Genomic DNA, 12866 nt, shown 5'->3' on the forward strand with positions numbered 1-12866 from the left:
CCATCTTCCTTCCCCTCTTCCCTCCCCTATTCATCTTCCCTATCTTCTCTCCCCCTTCCCCTTCCCCCCCACCTTCTATCTTCCTTCCCCTATTCATCTTCTCTTCCCCTCCCCCATCGTCCCTCCACCTCTCCCCATCTTCCCTCCCTCATCATCTCCCATATCCCCCCATCTTCCCTCCCCCATTAATCTTCCCCATCTTCTTTCCCCCTTCCCCCACAGCCTCCCTGTCTTCCTTCCCCTCTTCCCCATCTTCCCCCATTCATCTTCCCCATATTCTCTGCCCCTTCCCCTTCCCCCGCAGCCTCCCCCATCTTCCTTCCCCTATTCATCTTCTCCATCTTCTCTTTCCCCTTTCCCCGTCATCCCTCCACCTCTCCCCATCTTTCCTCCCTCATCATCTCCATATCCCCCATCTTCCCTCCCCTATTCATCTTCCCCACCTTCGCTCCCCCTTCCCCTCTCCATATCATCCCTCCACCTCTTCCAGTCTTCTCCCCCTCTTCACCTCCCATATCCCATCTTCCCTCCTCTCTTCACCTCCATCTTCTCTCCTGTCCCCCCCCCCCACGCCATCTTCCTTCCCCTATTCATTTTCCCCATCTTCTCTCCCCCTTCCCCTCCCCACCTCCACCTCCCCGTCTTCCCTCCTGTGGCTCAGTGGAAAGAGCATGGGCTTTGAAGTCAGAGGTCATGGGCTCAGGTCCCAGCTCCACCAATTGTCAGCTATGTGACTTTGGGCAAGTCACTTAACTTCTTGAGGCCTCAGTTCCCTCATCTGTAAAATGGGGATGAAGACTGTGAGCCCCACGTGGGACAACCTTGATTACCCTGTATCCCCCCCAGCGCTTAGAACAGTGCTTGGCACATAGTAAGCACTTAACCAATACCAACATTATTATTATTATTATCTCCTACGTTCCCCCATCTTCCTTCCCCTCTTCATCTCCCATATCCCCCATCTTCCCTCCCACATCCCATCTTCCCTCCCCTCATCTCCCATATCCCATTTTACCTCCCTCTTCATCTCCCATATCCCCCATCTTCCCTCCCCTCTTCATCTCCCAAACCCCGCCACTGTCTCCCCATCTTCACTCGCTCTTCATCTCCCATATCGCCCCCACCTCCCCATCTTCATCTCCCATATCCCCCTCCGCTATCTCCCCTATCTTCCCTCCCCTCTTCACCTCCCGTATCCCTACCTCCATCTTCTCCCCACTCTTCATCTCCAATATCCCCCCTGCCCTCCCCCATCTTCCCTCCCCTCTTCATCTCCTTTCTCCCCCTGCCTCCCCTATCTTCTCTCCCCCACCTTAGTAATAATAATAATGTCATTTATTAAGTGTTTACTATGTGCAAAGCACTGTTCTAAGCACTGGGGGGGTTACAAGGTGATCAGGTTGTCCCACGGGGGGCTCACAGTCTTCATCCCCATTTTACAGATGAGGTAACTGAGGCCCAGAGAAGTGAAGTGACTTGCCCAAAGTCACCCAGCTGACAGTTGGCGGAGCTGGGATTTGAACCCCTGACCTCTGACTCCAAAGCCTGGGCTCTTTCCACTGAGCAACCGCTGCTTCCCCTCTCTCATCTGAGCCCACTGTTGGGTAGGGACTGTATATGGTGCCAACTTGTACTTCCCAAGCGCTTAGTACAGTGCTCTGCACACAGTAAGCACTCAATAAATACGATTGATCGATTCCCCACCCCCACCTCACCGCCTCCCCACTTCCCAGCCCTGCCCCTGGTCTGCTGTGTGAGACCACAGTCAAATCACTGATCCTCTCTTGGCCTCAGTTTCCTCCTCTGTAAAATGGGGATGAGACAGGGACTGCGTCCTCTCTATCCTGCACCGAGCCCAGCGTTTACCACAGCGCTTGGTGCTGCATAAACACTGTCTCAGTACCACTGCACGATCAGCTGGGCCTCTAGTAGCTCATGCCCTCCCTCTGCCCATCCGCCAAGCTAGCTCTCTTCCTCCCTTCAAGGCCCTACTGAGAGCTCACCTCCTCCAGGAGGCCTTCCCAGACTGAGCCCCTTCCTTCCTCTCCCCCTCGTCCCCCTCTCCATCCCCCCATCTTACCTCCTTCCCTTCCCCACAGCACCTGTATATATGTATATATGTTTGTACATATTTATTACTCTATTCATTTATTTATTTTACTTGTCCATATCTATTCTATTTATTTTACTTTGTTAGTATGTTTGGTTTTGTTCTCTGTCTCCCCCTTTTAGACTGTGAGCCCACTGTTGGGTAGGGACTGTATATGTTGCCAATTTGTACTTCCCAAGTGCTTAGTACAGTGCTCTGCACACAGTAAGCGCTCAATAAATACAATTGATGATGATGATTTATTACTCTATTTATTTATTTATTTTACTTGTACATATCTATTCTATTTATTTTATTTTGTTAGTATGTTTGGTTTTGTTCTCTGTCTCCCCCTTTTAGATTGTGAGCCCACTGTTGGGCAGGGACTGTCTCTATATGTTGCCAATTTGTCCTTCCCAAGCGCTTAGTACAGTGCTCTGCACACAGTAAGCGCTCAATAAATACGATTGATGATGATGATTTATTACTCTATTTATTTATTTTACTTGTCCATATCTATTCTATTTATTTTATTTTGTTAGTATGTTTGGTTTTGTCTCCCCCTTTTAGACTGTGAGCCCACTGTTGGGTAGGGACCGTCTCTAGATGTTGCCAATTTGTACTTCCCAAGCGCTTAGCACGGTGCTCTGCACACAGTAAGCGCTCAATAAATACGATTGATGATGATGATTTCTCGGGTCTGGGCTGGTGGAGGAGAGGCAGCGGGTGGCTTTGAAGAGCGGGGAGCCGGCCCCTGAGAGGGGAAACTTATTATTAACAAAGATTTTTTCTCCGCTTCAGCGGGGAGCTGACGGCATTATTACCCGGTGGTGTTCCTGAATTAGCATCATTTCCACCCAGCTTCCTGTCAACCTTAAACCCGTGGGCCCTCTCTTCTCCACCACCCCGCTCCGCTGAGACTTGCCTGAGCTCTTCCCGGCGGGCTCCCATCCTCCCTGCCTTCCCTGGCCCTTGGAGTAGCTTTTTTTATTTTAATTTACAATTATTATCATCATTAATGTCATAAAGTAATATTGTAAATAATGTATATATTAAATAACGTATAACATATGTATTCAATAATGTACTGTTCGTTAAGGGCTTATTACGTGCCTGGCACTGTACTAAGCGCTGGGATGGATCCAAGCAGCTCGGGTTGGACACAATCCCTGTCCCACGTGGGGCTCACAGTCTTAATCTCCATTTTACAGATGAGGTTAACTGAGGCCCAGAGAAGTGAAGCAACTTGCCCAAGGTCACATAGCAGAATGGGAGCCAGGATTAGAACCCAGGTTCCTTCTGGCTCGCAGGCATTAATGAAGAGAAGCAGCGTGGCTCAGTGGAAAGATCACGGGCTGTGGAGTCCGAGGTCATGGGTTCAAATCCCGGCTCTGCCAGCTGTGTGACTTTGGGCAAGTCACTTAACTTCTCGTGCCTCAGTGACCTCATCTGTAAAATGGGGATGAAGACTGTGAGCCCCCCGGGGGGCAACCTGATCACCTTGTAACCTCCCCAGTGCTTTGCACATAGTAAGCGCTTAATAAATGCCGTTATTATTATTATTAATGATGGTGTATACTGTGTCACACACTGTGCTACACACACCACAATCAGTAGTATTTATTGAGTGCTTACCCTGTGCAAGTCACTGTATTAGGTGCTTGGAAGACTTGCAACAGAACAGTGCTTTGCACATAGTAAGCGCTTAATAAATGCCATCATCATTATTATTATTATTAATTATGACATAAAGTCCCTGGCCACAGGGAGATTACACTTTCGAGAAGCCCTGTCCACCCGCCTGGGTTCTGGAGCTCGGTGATGTCTGCGCTCAGTCACGGGAGGTGGGGAGATAAAAAGGGTTGGAGTCTTAGTAGTAGCAGCAGCCCCACAGCACCTATGTACATAACAATTTGTACTTCCCAAGCGCTTAGTACAGTGCTCTGCACACTAAGCGCTCAATAAATACGATTGATGATGATGATGATGATGATAACTGTAATTTATTTATATTAATGTCCATCTCCCCCGCTAAAATGTAAGCTCAACAGAAGGGGATGTGTCTGTTTATTGTTCTACTGTACTCTCCCAAGTGCTTAGTACAGTGCTCTGCACACAGTAAGCGCTCAATAAATACAACTGTCTGACTGATAGCATTTATTGACCGCCTGCTGGGTGCAGGGAACGTTTCTGCCAACTCTGTCGCACTCTTCCAGTGCTCAGTACACGGTTCTGCCCACACTGAGCGCTCAGTAAATAGCACTGGGGATGGTGATGATGGGTGCAGTACAGTGTACTAAGCACTTGGGAAAGTACTAAGCAAGTGATACATTCCCTACCCACAAGGAGCTTACACTCTAATAATAATGATGGTATTTTTTAAGCGCTTACTATGTGCCAAGCACTGTTCTAAGCACTGGGGTTGGTACATCAGGTGGGGCTCACAGTCTTCATCCCCATTTTACAGATGAGGGAACTGAGGCACAGAGAAGTCAAGCGACTTGCCCAAGGTCACACAGCTGACAAGTGGCGGAGCTGGGATTAGAACCCACGACCGTACGTTACCGTACGTCACTTGTACATATCTATTCTATTTATTTTATTTTGTTAACATGTTTGGTTTTGTTCTCTGTCTCCCCCTTCTAGCCTGTGAGCCCGCTGTTGGGTAGGGAGCGTCTCTATATGTTGCCAACTTGGACTTCCCGAGCGCTTAGTACAGTGCTCTGCACACAGTAAGCGCTCAATAAATACGATTGATGGATTGATTGATTGACCGCTGACTCCCAAGCCCCGGCTCTTTCCACCGGGCCACGCTGCTTCTCACAACCGCACGTAAAAGTATTTAGAGGGTGATGAAAATTAATCAAATAAACCAATATAATAATATTATTCATGAGAATGATAATAATAAAGAATAACATAGTATTATAAGAGTATTTATTGAGTGCCTACTGGATGCAATGCACAGTGGAAAGAGCACGGGCTTTGGAGTCAGAGGTCATGGGTTCAAATCCCGGCTCCACCAATTGTCAGCTGTGTGACTTTGGGCAAGTCACTTCTCTGTGCCTCAGTTCCCTCATCTGGAACTCCTCATCCCTCATTCCCTCATCCCTCATCCTCCTTCCTTCCTCTCCCCCCCGTCCCCCTCTCCATCCCCCCCATCTTACCTCCTTCCCTTCCCCACAGCACCTGTATAGATGTATATATGTTTGTACATATTTATTACTCTATTTATTTATTTATTTATTTTATTTGTACATATCTCTTCTATTTATTTTATTTTGTTAGTATGTTTGGTTTTGTTCTCTGTCTCCCCCTTTTAGACTGTGAGCCCACTGTTGGGTACGGACTGTCTCTATATGTTGCCAATTTGTACTTCCCAAGCGCTTAGTACAGTGCTCTGCACATAGTAAGCGCTCAATAAATACGATTGATGATGATGATGATGATGTTAATAAGCCCTGGGGAAATCAGAATCACGAGATGCGTTCTCTGCCCATGAGGAGTTTAGCTCCATCGAAGGGGACCGAAAAAATAACTATAAGAGAAATTAGAGTAAATCAGTGACTGTGCGGTTCATGACGCAAATTTACCCAAGCGCACAGGGGGGCAAAAACCAATCCGGGAATGCCAGGAGCTGACAGGACTGCGGAGACGGGAATGAATTGGGGAACATTTGCCCGAATGGCTTCGGAATTGAAGTTCATCCTTGAGAGAGCGGGGCCTGAGGAACGCGGTCAGGGCTGACGAGGCCTTGGACGTCAGGAAACGGTCCGACCGATGAGACAGACACTGGACGCTCCTCCCGCATCCCCCCGCTCCTGGGCCCGTCCTCTGCGGCCCCCTGCCTCCGGGCCCACCCTCTTCAGTCCTCTGGCTCTAGACTGTAAGCTCGCTGTGGGCAGGGAACGTGTCTACTGACTCCGCTAGGTTGTAATAATAACGATGGCATTTGTTGCCAACTTGGACTTCCCAAGCGCTTAGTACAGTGCTCTGCACACAGTAAGCGCTCAATAAATACGATTGAATGAATGAATGAATGTGTTAAGCGCTTACCATACGCCAAGCACTCTCCTTCCCTTCCCCACAGCACCTGTATATATGTTTGTACATATTTATTACTCTATTTATTTTACTTGTACATATCTATTTCATTTTGTAGTATGCTTGGTTTTGTCTCCCCCCTTTTAGACTGTGAGCCCACTGTTGGGTAGGGACTGTCTCTATATGTTGCCAATTTGTACTTCCCAAGCGCTTAGTACAGTGCTCTGCACACAGTAAGCGCTCAATAAATATGATTGAATGAATGAATGAATGAATTTGTTAAGCGCTTACTATACGCCACGCACTCTCCTTCCCTTCCCCACAGCACCTGTATATATGTATATATGTTTGTACATATTTATTACTCTATTTATTTATTTTACTTGTACATATCTATTTTATTGTGTAGTATGTTTGGTTTTGTCTCCCCCCTTTTAGACTGTGAGCCCACTGTTGGGTAGGGACTGTCTCTATATGTTGCCAATTTGTACTTCCCAAGCGCTTAGTACAGTGCTCTGCACACAGTAAGCACTCAATAAATACGATTGATGATGATGATGATGTTCTAAGCGCTGGGGTAATAATAATTATGATGATGGCATTTGCTAAGCGCTTACTATGTGCAAAGCACTGTTCTAAGCGCTGAGGAGGATGCAAGGTCATCAGGTTGTCCCACGAGGGGCTCACGGTCTTCATCCCCATTTGACAGATGAGGTAACCGAGGCGCAGAGAAGTGAAGTGACCTGCCCAAAGTCACACAGCTGACAATTGGCGGAGCTGGGATTAGAACCCAAGACCTCTGACTCCCAAGCCTGGGCTACTTCCTCTGAGCCACGCTGCTTCTCCATAATAATGATGGCATTTGTTAAGCGCTTACTATGTGCAAAGCACTGTTCTAAGCGCTGAGGAGGATACAAAGTGATCAGGTTGACCCATGTGGGGCTCACAGTCTTCATCCCAATCATCATCATCCTCAATCGTATTTATTGAGCGCTTACTGTGTGCAGAGCACTGTACTAAGCGCTTGGGAAGTACAAATTGGCAACATATAGAGACAGTCCCTGCCCAACAGTGGGCTCACAGTCTAAAAGGGGGAGACAGAGAACAAAACCAAACATACTAACAAAATAAAATAAATAGAATAGATATGTACAAGTAAAATAAATAAATAAATAGAGTAATAAATATGTACAAACATATATACATATATACAGGTGCTGTGGGGAAGGGAAGGAGGTAAGATGGGGGGGATGGAGAGGGGGACGAGGGGGAGAGAAAGGAAGGGGCTCACAATTTTACAGACGAGGTCACTGAGGCCCAGAGAAGTGAAGTGACTTGCCCAAAGTCACCCAGCTGACAAGTGGCGGAGCCGGGATTAGAACCCACGACCTCTGACTCCCAAGCCCGGGCTCTTTCCACTAAGCCATGCTCCTTCTGTAGTAATTATAATATATAATAATAATAATGGCATTTGTTAAGCACTTACTATGTACCAGTTACTGTACTAACCGCTGGGGTAGATAGAAGCAAATCGAGTTGGGCACAGACCCTGTCCCAAGTGGGGCTCACAGCCTCCATCCCCATTTTATAGATGAGGGAACTGAGGCCCAGAGAAGTGAAGTGATTGGCCCGAGGTCACACAGCAGACACATGGAGGAGTTGTAATTAGAACCCAAGACCTTCTGATTCCCAGGCCCGGGCTCTAGTCACTATGCGATGCTGCTGTCTGTTTACTTGTTTGGATGTAGAGAAGCAGCGTGGCTCAATGGAAAGAGCCCGGGCTTTGGAGTCAGAGGTCATGGGTTCTAATCCCGGCTCTGCCAATTGTCAGCTGTGTGACTTTGGGCAAGTCACTTCACTTCTCTGTGCCTCAGTTACCTCATCTGTAAAATGGGGATTAAGACTCTGAGCCCCCCATGGAACAAACTGATCACCTTGTAACCTCCCCAGTGTTTAGAATCAATCAATCAATCGTATTTATTGAGCGCTTACTGTGTGCAGAGCACTGTACTAAGCGCTTGGGAAGTACAAGTTGGCAACATATAGAGACGGTCCCTACCCAACAGTGGGCTCACAGTCTAGAAGGGGGAGACAGAGAACAAAACCAAACATATTAACAAAATAAAATAGAATAGATATGTACAAGTAAAATAAATAGAGTAATAAATATGTACAAACATATATACATATATACAGGTATATATGTATATATATACACATATATGTGTATATACATACATACATATGTATATACACATATATGTATATATATGTATATACATATATATGTGTATATATATAGAACAATGCTTTTCACATAGTAAGCGCTTAATAAATGCCATCATTATTACTATTATTATGTCTCCCCCCTTCTAGATGGTGAGCCTGTTGTTGGGTAGGGACCGTCTCTATATGTTGCCAACTTGTACCTCCCAAGCGCTTAGTACAGTGCTCTGCACACAGTAAGCGCTCAATAAATACGACTGAATGAATGAATTGTCCTCTCCTAAGCGCTTAGTCCAGTGCTCTGCACACAGAAAGCGCTCCATAAATACGATTGAATGAATGAATGAAAGCTTCCCTACCCCTGGCTCTGAAAATTCCCAGCCTGAGCCCCCTTTTTCCTCTTTTCCTCCCCATCCCCCTGGTCCTACCCCCTTCCCCTCCCCACAGCACTTGTATATTTTTGTATTGATTTATCACTCTATTTATTTTACTTGTACATATTTATTATTCTATTTTGTTAATGAAGTGCATATAGCTGTAATTCTGTTTATTCTGACGGTTTTGCCACCTGTCTACATGTTTTGTTTTGTTGTCTGTCTCCCCCTTCTAGACTGTGACCCCATTGTTGGGTAGGGACCGTATCTATATGTTGCCGACTTGGACTTCCCAAGCGCTTAGTACATTGCTCTGCACACAGTAAGCGCTCAATAAATACAATTGAATGAATGAATGAATGAAAAATCGTCAGAACAAATAGAATTATTGCTACATAATAATAATAATAGAGAAGCAGCATGACTCAGTGGAAAGAGCATGGGCTTGGGAGTCAGAGGTCATGGGTTCAAATTCTGCCTCCGCCAATTGTCAGCTGTGTGACTTTGGACAAGTCACCTAACTTCTCTGTGCCTCAGTTATCTCATCTGTAAAATGGGGATGAAGACTGTGAGCCCCACGTGGGACAACCTGATCACCCTGTATCCTCCCGAGCGCTTAGAACAGTGCTTGGCACATAGTAAGCGCTTAACAAATGCCATCATTATTATTATAGCTATATTCATTCATTCATTCATTCAATCGTATTGAGCACTTACTGTACATCATGAACAAAATGAATAGAATAGTAAATATGTACAAGTAAAATAAATAGTAAGCATGTGCTTAACAAATACCATCATTATTATTATAGCTATATGCACATCATCATTCATTCATTCAATTGTATTTATTGAGCGCTTGAGGTGTGCAGAGCACTGTACTAAGCGCTTGGGAAGTGCAAGTTGGCAACATATAGAGACGGTCCCTGCCCAACAGTGGGCTCACAGTCTAGAAGGGGGAGACGGAGAACAAAACAAGACATATTAACAAAATAAAATAAATAGAATAAATATGTACAAATAAAATAAATAAATAAATAGAGTAATAAATACGTACAAACATATATACATATATACAGGTGCTGTGGGGAGGGGAAGGAGGTAAGGCGGGGGATGGGGGGGAGAGGAAGGAGGGGGCTCAATCTGGGAAGGCTTGGAATAGAATAGTAAATATGTACAAGTAAAATAAATAGAGTAATGAATCTGTACAAATACATAAAAGTGCTGTGGGGAGGGGAAGGAGGTAGGGCGGGGAGGATAATAATAATAATAATTTTGGTATTTGTTAAGCGCTTACTACGTTCAAAGCACTGTTCTAAGCGCTGGGGAGGATACAGCAGCGAGGCTCAGTGGAAAGAGCATAGGCTTTGGAGTCAGAGGTCATGGGTTCAAATCCCAACTCCGCCAATTGTCAGCTGTGTGACTTTGGGCAAGTCACTTAACTTCTCTGAGCCTCAGTTACCTCATCTGTAAAATGAGGATTAAGACTGTGATCCCCCCGTGGGACAACCTGATCACCTTGTAACCTCCCCAGTGCTTAGAACAGTGCTTTGCACATAGTAAGAGCTTAATAAATGCCATTATTATTATTATTATTATTATTATTATTATTACAAGAGTGATCAGCTTGTCCCATGTGGGGCTCACAGTCTTAATCCCCATTTTACAGATGAGGTAACTGAGGCCCAGAGAAGGGGATAGGGAGGAGGAGAGGAAAAAGAGAAGCAGCATGGCTCAGTGGAAAAGAGCACGGGCTTTGGAGTCAGAGGTCATGGGTTCAAGTCCCGCACCTCCAATTGTCAGCTGTGTGACTTTGGGCAAGTTGCTTAACTTCTCTATTTATTTATTTTACTTGTACATATCTATTCTATTTATTTTATTTTGTTAGTAGGTTTGGTTTTGTTCTCCGTCTCCCCCTTCTAGACTGTGAGCCCACTGTTGGGTAGGGACTGTCTCTATATGTTGCCAACTTGTACTTGCCAAGCGCTTGGTCCAGTGCTCTGCACACAGTAAGCGCTCAATAAATACGATTGATTGATTGATTCTCTGGGCCTCAGTTCCCTCATCTGTAAAATGGGGTTTAAGACTGTGAGCCCCCCGTGGGACCACCTGATCACCTTGTAACGTCCCCAGTGCTTAGAACAGTGCTTTATTTATTTCACTTATTTATTTATTTTACTTGTACATATCTATTCTATTTATTTTATTTTGTTAGTAGGTTTGGTTTTGTTCTCTGTCTCCCCCTTCTAGACTGTGAGCTCACTGTTGGGTAGGGACTGTCTCTATATGTTGCCAACTTGTACTTCCCAAGTGCTTAGTCCAGTGCTCTGCACACAGTAGGCGCTCAATAAATACAACTGATTGATTGATTCTCTGGGCCTCAGTTCCCTCATCTGTAAAATGGGGTTTAAGACTGTGAGCCCCCCATGGGACCACCTGATCACCTTGTAACATCCCCAGTGCTTAGAACAGTGCTTTATTTATTTATTTCACTTTTTATTTATTTTACTTGTACATATCTATTCTATTTATTTTATTTTGTTAGTAGGTTTGGTTTTGTTCTCCGTCTCCCCCTTCTAGACTGTGAGCCCACTGTTGGGTAGGGACCGTCTCTATACGTTGCCAACTTGTACTTCCCAAGCGCTTGGTCCAGTGCTCTGCACACAGTAAGCGCTCAATAAATACGATTGATTGATTGATTCTCTGGGCCTCAGTTCCCTCATCTGTAATATGGGGTTTAAGACTGTGAGCCCCCCGTGGGACCACCTGATCACCTTGTAACATCCCCAGTGCTTAGAACAGTGCTTTATTTATTTATTTCACTTTTTATTTATTTTACTTGTACATATCTATTCTATTTATTTTATTTTGTTAATATGTTTGGTTTTGTTCTCTGTCTCCCCCTTTTAGACTGTGAGCCCAATGTTGGGTAGGGACTGTTGTCTCTATATGTTGCCAATTTGTCCTTCCCAAGCGCTTAGTCCAGTGCTCTGCACACAGTAAGCGCTCAATAAATATGATTGATTGATTGACTGATTCTCTAGGCCTCAGTTCCCTCATCCGTAAAATGGGGTTTAAGACCGTGAGCCCCCCCGTGGGACCACCTGATCACCTTGTAACGTCCCCAGCGCTTAGAACAGTGCTTTGCACATAGTAAGCGCTTAACAAATGCCAAATGGAGAAGCAGTGTGGCTGGAGACAGTGTGGCTCAGTGGAAAAGAGCCCGGGCTTTGGAGTCAGAGGTCATGGGTTCAAATCCCGGCTCCGCCGATTGTCAGCTGGGTGACTTTGGGCAAGTCACTTCACTTCTCTGGGCCTCGGTTCCCTCATCTGGAAAATGGGGATGAAGACTGTGAGCCCCCCATGGGCCAACCTGATCACCCTGTAACCTCCCCAGCGCTTAGAACAGTGCTTTGCACATAGTAAGTGCTTAATAAATGCCATTATCATTATTATTATTATTATTAAGCGCTTAACAAATGCCATCAAAAAAAAAAGGGAGGGGGGGCTCAGTGAGGGAAGGCCTCCTCCCCCCCGGCGTTGGTCTCGCCCGCTCCTCCCTCCTCCCCCGCCCCCGCGTTGGTCTCGCCCAGCTCCTCCCTCCCTCCTTCTCCCCCCGCCCCGCGTTGGTCTCGCCCAGCCCCCCCCCCTCCCCCCCCCGCCGCGCGTTGGTCTCGCCCAGCTCCTCCCTCCCTCCTTCTCCCCCCGCCCCCCGCCCCCGCCGCGGCCTGACCTCGCCGGCCCCGGCTCCGATCGATGATTCGGCGCTCCGCTTCTTTCGCCGCGCGCCCTGCCTCCTCCGGCCCCGCCCAATTCCGCCGATCGATTGGCTCCGCCTCGCCCTTCTGGACTGAGCCCCGGCGGAGCGGGAGCGGCGGCGGAGCGGGAGGTACGGCCCCTCGGGAAGCAGCCGCAGAGGGAGGGTCTATTATGGTCGGGTGGGGGGGGAATCGGCTAAGCGGCGGCGCCCCCGGCGCCCCTTTCCCGGGCCTCGCTGTGAGCCGGACCGCGCATGCGCCGTGCTGAGAACCCGAGGGGGGGAACCCCCCCTTTGTGCCCCCTCCGTCTGTCCTCGGCACTACGCATGCGCCATGCTGAGATCCCCTCCGGCTGTCCTCGGCACTGCGCATGCG

At 46.9% G+C, this 12866-nt stretch overlaps 2 protein-coding genes across 2 annotated transcripts in view; one reads left to right on the forward strand and one right to left on the reverse strand.

Moving 5' to 3' along the window:
* Positions 1–12710, reverse strand: part of LOC119942282 — a 23755-nt gene extending 11045 nt beyond the window's left edge. Inside the window, exon 1 of the mRNA XM_038762983.1 lies at positions 12467–12710. The gene's annotated coding sequence lies outside the window, so the exon portion shown is untranslated. The remainder of the gene's footprint in view (positions 1–12466) is intronic.
* MLST8 (MTOR associated protein, LST8 homolog) overlaps positions 12544–12866 on the forward strand; it is a 31141-nt gene continuing 30818 nt past the window's right edge. The window contains exon 1 of the mRNA XM_038762982.1: positions 12544–12622. The gene's annotated coding sequence lies outside the window, so the exon portion shown is untranslated. The remainder of the gene's footprint in view (positions 12623–12866) is intronic.

This window comes from Tachyglossus aculeatus, chromosome 21 (genome assembly GCF_015852505.1).
Source record: "Tachyglossus aculeatus isolate mTacAcu1 chromosome 21, mTacAcu1.pri, whole genome shotgun sequence".
In the NCBI taxonomy this organism is placed as follows: Eukaryota; Metazoa; Chordata; class Mammalia; order Monotremata; family Tachyglossidae; genus Tachyglossus; species Tachyglossus aculeatus.